The sequence below is a fragment of the Heterodontus francisci genome, chromosome 42 (assembly GCF_036365525.1).
Source record: "Heterodontus francisci isolate sHetFra1 chromosome 42, sHetFra1.hap1, whole genome shotgun sequence".
In the NCBI taxonomy this organism is placed as follows: Eukaryota; Metazoa; Chordata; class Chondrichthyes; order Heterodontiformes; family Heterodontidae; genus Heterodontus; species Heterodontus francisci.
In genome coordinates this window covers 21,081,625-21,088,270 of record NC_090412.1, presented here as the reverse complement: position 1 = coordinate 21,088,270, position 6,646 = coordinate 21,081,625, and positions in this window count along the sequence as shown.

The window sequence follows — 6,646 nt, the reverse complement described above, 5'->3', positions numbered from 1 at the left end:
GACCAGTATGGTAACCACCACACTACACTATAGCATACTATTGGCCAGAACACTGGGAGAATGCCCTAGCTCTTTCTTGTGTCGTGTTATGGGATCATTTACATTCGCAGGGCAGACGGGGCCTTTAACGTTTCATCTGAAAGACGACGCCCCTTACAGTGCAGCACTCCCTCAGTACTGTACTGAAGTGTCACCCTGTATGTTGTTCTCAATGCTCCGGAATGGGCTTTGAACCCACAACCTTCTGATTACAGGCAAAAGTGTTACCAACTGGGCCACAGCTGACGCCTTATTGGGGGGTTTTCAGGCTAGATCTTTCCCAAAGCCTTTGTAAATCGCTGCTATCTACTGCTTATAGATAGTCACCTCAGCTCAGTAGTGACACTATTGCACTGACTTCGAAGTCCATAGGTACAAGCCCCACAATATATAATGTAGGCTGACATTTCAGTGCAGTAGTGAGGGGTGCTGCATTGTCAGAGGTCCCCTCTTTCTGTTGAGGTATTAAGCCAAGACTCTACCTGTTCAGGTTAATGTTAAAAGATCCCATGGCAATTATTTAAAGAACGGGGGAGTTTTTACCCGATCTCCTGACCAATATTGATCCTTTAACCAACACCACCAGAAAGATTAACTAGTCAGTCAGGAGGTAATGTGTTCAAATCCTACTCCAGAGACTTGAGCACATTATCTAGATTGTCACCTCTGCAGTACTGAGAAAGTGCAGCACTGTCAGAAGTGTCGTCTTTCATATGAGATGTTAAATGAAGGCCCTGTCAGCCCTCATCAGGTGGGCATTAGAAATCCTATGCTACTATTAGAACAAAAGCAGGGGAGTTCTCCCAGGGTCCTGCTCAGCATTTAGTCCACAAGAACCATCACTAAAACAAACTATCTAGCTTTTTGTGGGAGCTTATGTACAAATTGGCTGCCTCGTATCATTAATTACAATGGTGCCTGTTGTAAAATGCTTTTGGACGTCAGAGGTCATGAAAGCTGCTTTATAAATTCAAGTTTTATTTATTTCATTAGTAAGTAACAGTTCTATGGAGTACTGCTTCTACAGGGTTGTCAGGGAAACCCGCCCCCCCCCCCCCCCCACCCCCCGCACCTGCCAAGACTGAGGCACACACAATTTTGCCACATGAACATTAAAACTTAAAATTCCCTGGCTGGAAAGATATTTGCATAGTAACAGACAGTGTTGAAACAAAGGAACCGGTCCCTGCTCCAATGCACAGAAGAGACCTGGTCAAACCAGTCGGTCACGTGACCATCTGCTGGCCAACTAGGGGAGTTTTAAACTGGAAAAACAGAATTTGAACTCTGAACACTGTACTCCTGGAACTGGAGCAAGAATTACCTCCTCTCCTGTCTGCCTGCTCATCTCTCAGGGAACTGAATCTTGTGAAGACACTGAACCTCAAAGAGAAAAGTTTCCTACGTGAACAAGGTTTAAGCAGAATACTGGGCCCCAATGAAAGGCAAGAATTACCTACAAAAGGACTATACTGTGAGCGAAGCACAGCAACAAGATATTGCCTCAAACTATTCCACTTTATCTTTTCTTCTCTTTTCTGTCACTACCTGCATGTGTATATCGCATGTGCATGCTAGTGTGGGCGTGTCGTATAGCCGTAGGTGTGAACCGTATTGGAGTTCATTTCTTTGCCTTATAATTGGAAAGCTGTGAACAATAATTCAGAAAAGGAGAGTTCAAAACACAATGTGTTACAATAAGACCAGGTGAAGATAGTAACAGACCCCTAGGCACATTTCTCACTGGTCATAAGTACAAAACGCAGGGAATTTGGTGAGTGAGGGAAGAGGTGTTCTGGTATTTTTAAAAAAAACAAAGAGTGGGCTGAGAGTGGATGCAGGAGACAGTGAGATCTGAGAGCTGAGGTTTAGAGGCATTAATTAAAATTAATCATTTAAACAAGGTACAAACTAGATTCCAAAGGAGGGAATAAGATATTTTTTACATCATGGATGGGCAGTTGAGACCTGTTGCTTGCAATTCCTGCACCATGTGGGAAACTTAGGACACTTCATGTGTCTTGGGGGTCGACGCGTGTAGAAAGTGTGTCCAGCTGTTTGAGCTGGAGCTTGAGAGCAACTGGAGTCACTGAGCATCAGGGAGGTTGAGAGTTTCCTGGATCGTACACTCGAGGAGGTGGGCACCCACAAACAGAGAGTTCAGAATAGCAGATGGGTGGCCATCTGGAAGAGTAGCAAGAGGCAGGAGTGGATGGGAGGTGTGTACTAGTGTCAAACTGGTAGTTAGCATTGGAGACTGCTGGGAGTGACAATACCCTGAGGGAATGCAGTCCAGATCATGGCACCAATAGGCAAAGGACTGCACAGGGGGAACAGCAAAGCATAGAAATGCAATCATTCACAGAATCACAGAATTATTACAATGCAGAAGGCGGCCATTCAGCCCATCGTGTTCGCACCGGCTCTCCGAAAGAGCAATTCCCTCAGTTCCATTCCCCTGCCTTCTCCCCGTAACCCTGCACATTCTTCCTTTTCATATAACAGTCTAATTCACGTTTGAATGCTTCAATTGAACCTGCCTCCACCACGCTCTCAGGCGGCACATTCCAGACCTTAACCACTTTCTGCGTGAAGATTTTTTTCCTCATGTCACTTTTGCTTCTCTTACCAAATACTTTAAATCCATGCGCTCTCGTTCTCAATCCTTTCATGAATGGGAACAGTTTTTCTCTATCTACTCTGTCCAGACCCCTCATGATTTTGAATACTTCTATCAAATCACCCCTCAGCCTTCTCCAAGAAAAACAGTCCTAACTTCTCCAATCTATCTTCATAACTGAAGTTCCTTATCCCTGGAACCATTCTCGTGAATCTTTTCTGTACTCTCTCCAACGCCCTCACGTCTTTCCTAAAGTGTGGCATCCAGAACTGGGTGCAATACTCCAGCGGAGGCTGAACTCGTGTCTTATACAAGTTCAACTTAATTTCCTTGTTCTTACACTCTATGCCCTATTAATTATTATAATTAATAATTATATTATAGGAGATTCTATAGTTAGGGGTAACAGACAGGCATTTCTGTAACCGTCATCTTGAATCTCACATGGCTTATTGCCTCCCTGGTGCCAGGGTAAAGGATATCAGAGTGGGTGCAGAATATTCTGCAGGGGTAGGAAGTGAGCCAGAAGTTGTGGTATACGTCAGTACCAATGACCTAGAGAGGGCAGGTATTGAGGTCCTATGGTTAGGCTTCAGGGAGCTAGGGAGGAAGTTTAAAAAGTAGGACCTCAAAGGTAGTTATCTCTGGATTACGCCCAGTGCCAGACACTAGCGAAAGTAGAAATAGGAAGTTAGGAAGGATCAATGCATGGCTTAAGGCATGGTACAGGAGGGAGAGCTTCAGATTCTTGGGGCATTGGGACCAGTTCTGGGGCAGAAGGCATCTATTCAAAAGGGATGGATTGCACCTCAACAGGACCAGGACCAATGGCCTTGCAGGGAGGTTCACTCGTGTGGTTGGGGAGGGTTTGAACTAAATTGGCAAGAGGATGGGCACCAGCATATCGAAGCAGAAAAGAGAAATAAGGTGCATAAAGGAATGAGAGTGCTGGATCGTACTAGAGAAGGAAGTAGCACCATATTGGATAGGAGCAGACTAAGAAGGGCCAAGCGAAATACAAAGACAGGTTTAGAATGCATGTATGTAAACTAACAAAGTGTGCTGAGTAAGGTTGGTGAGCAACAATCACAAATAGACGTGTGGAAATATGATGTTGTGACAATAACAGAAAATGTGGCTTAAAAATGGTGAGGACACCACGCTTAATAATCATGGATACAAAGTGTTCAGAAAAGATAGAGAAGGAAAAATGGGACATGGGATGGCAGTACTGATTTGCATTGTAGTGTTGGAAAGAGAGGATGTCCTTGAGGGAGCAAAGACAGAATCCATTTGGCTAGAGTTGAGAAGAAAAAAGGGTCTGCACACTACTGGGGTATTCTATCGGGCTACAAATAGTGTGAGAGGAGCAAATCTGTGGGGAAATCACAGAGATGTGCAGTAACTATTAGAGTGGTGATATTGGGTCTTTAATTACCCAACTATCGATTGGGATCGTGTTGAGAGTAAAGGGAAAGGAGGGGGAGGAATTTCTGAAATGTGTTCAGAAGAACTTCCTTGGTCAATAGGTTCTCAATCCAACTAGAAAGGAGGCATTGCTGGATCTGGTGATGGGGAATGAGGTGGGCCAAGTGGACCAAGTGTCTGTGGGAGAACACTTGGGATAAGAGTGGTCATTGTATCATAAGGTTTAGATTAGTAATGGAGAAGAGCAAGGAACAATCTAAAGTAGAACTTCTAAATTGGAAGAGGGCTAACTTCAATGGGATGAGAGGAGATCTAGCCAGTGTAAAATGGAATCAAGGATTAACAGGAAAAACTGTAACGGAACAATGGGTGATCTTCAAGGCGTAGATGTTCAGGTAGAGGTGAGGTACATTCCAACCAGAAAGAAAAGTAGGGGGAATCAAAACCAGGGCTCCTTGGATGATGAGGGAGATAGAGAATATGATGAAGCATAAAAAGAGGGTGTATAATGCATGTCAGGTGAATCCTACAAGCGAGAACCAGGCTAAATGCAGTAAGTTGAGAGAGGAGTGAAGAGGAAAACAAGACTGGCAAAAAGAGAATGTGAGAATAGGATGGCAGTTAACATAAAAAGGGAACCCAAAATTTTTCTACCCGCGGGTAGCAAGAGCCGACACGGGGCCTATTAGGGACAGAGAGGTTGATATATGCTTAGAGGCACAGGGCAAGGCTAGAATACTTAATGAGTACTTTGTATCTGTCTTTACCAGGGAAGAGGATGCTGACAAAATGTCAGTAGAGGTGGAGATGGTAGAGGTAATGGATGGGGTGAAAATTGATAGGATGTATTGAAAAGGCTGGCTATGCTTAGAGTGGACAAGTTGCCTGGACCGGATGGCTTGCAGTTCTGATGAAAGGTCATCGATTTGAAACGTTAACTGTGTTTCTCTCTCTACAGATGCTACCAGACCTGCTGAGTGTTACCAGCTTTTTTTGTTTTTATTTGTAAAAGGCAAATCGTGTTTGACTAATCTATTTGAATTTTTTGATGAAGTAACATAGAAGGTTGATGAAGGGAATGCAGTGGATGTTGTCTGTATGGGTTTTAAAAGGCTGGTTAACAAAATTGAGGCTCATGGAATTGGAGGTCCAGAGTCTGCTTGGATAAAAAATTGGCTTAAGGACAGTAAGCAGTGAGTCATGGTAAATGATTGTTTTTTTTAGACTAGAGGATGGTAGACAGTGGTGTACAGTGAGAATGATACCAATCAACTGCAACAGGACATAGGCTAACAGAATGGGCAGTCAAGTCACAGATGGAATTTAATACAGTGAATTGTGAGGTGATGCATTTTGGTAGAAGGCAAAGGGAGAGGCAATAGTTCCTAAATGGCACAGTTCTAAAGAGTGTTCAGGGCAGAGCGACCTGGAGGTTCATGTGCATAGATCTTTGAAGGTCAGCAAAACCTATGGGATCTTGGGCTTCATAAATGGAAGTATTGAGTACACAAGTTGGGAAGTTATGCTGAACCTATATAAAATCTGATTAGGCCACAACTAGAGTATTGTGTCCAGTTCTGGTCACCACACTTTTGGAAGGATGTGAAGGTCCTTGAGAGGGTGCAGAGGAGATTTACCAGAATGGTTTCAGGGATGGCGCAAATTTAGCTACAAGGTTAGGTTGGAGAAGCTGGGGTTGTTATCCTTGGAGCAAAGGTGATTGAGGGGAGATCCGATAGAGGTGTACAAGATTATGACAGGTTTAGATAAGGTAGGCAAAATAAATGTTGTTCCTATGAGCTGATGGTACAATGACTTGGGCAAGAGATGCAGGGGGAACGTGAGGAAGAACATTTTTACGCAGCGAGTGGTGTTGACCTGGAACTCGCTGCCTACGAGGGTGGTGGAAGCGGAGGCAGTGAATGATTTCAAAAGGAAATTGGGTGGGCACTTGAGGAACATAAACTTGCAGGGCTACAGAGATGGAGTGGGGGAATGGGACTGATCCGATTGCTCTGCAGAGAGCTGGCATGGATTCGATGGGCCGAATGGCGTCCTTTATTGCCATTATGACTCTTATGTTAGTAAGACCCAAGTTATAGTTACCTTATTTGAATGTAAAACAAAAATCTGCATTTATATAGCACCTTTAATGAGGTAAACTGTCCCAAGGCACATCACAGTACACAAATTGACACTTAAGGAGGTATTAGGGCAGGTGACCAAAAGCTCGGTCAAAAAAGGTAGGTTTTAAGCAGTGACTTTAGGAGGAGGGGAAACGAGGGTTTCGGGGGAAATGCTAGAGTTTCAGACAGTAAAAACAAAACTGCTTACAATTTAAAAATACTTCATTTGCTGTGAAATGTTTTGGGAAATCTCAAGAACATGAAAGATGCTAAAGAAATTGCAGCTATGTTTCTTTGCCCTAAAGACCCTATACTTGCAATTAAAAAGTTCCAATGCAGTCTTCATAAGAAACAAACTTGTAGCACTAATTGCAATCAATGGCACTAAACTGAGCCATTGCACCCTGAGCTCTTTGCAATGCCAACCCTGGCC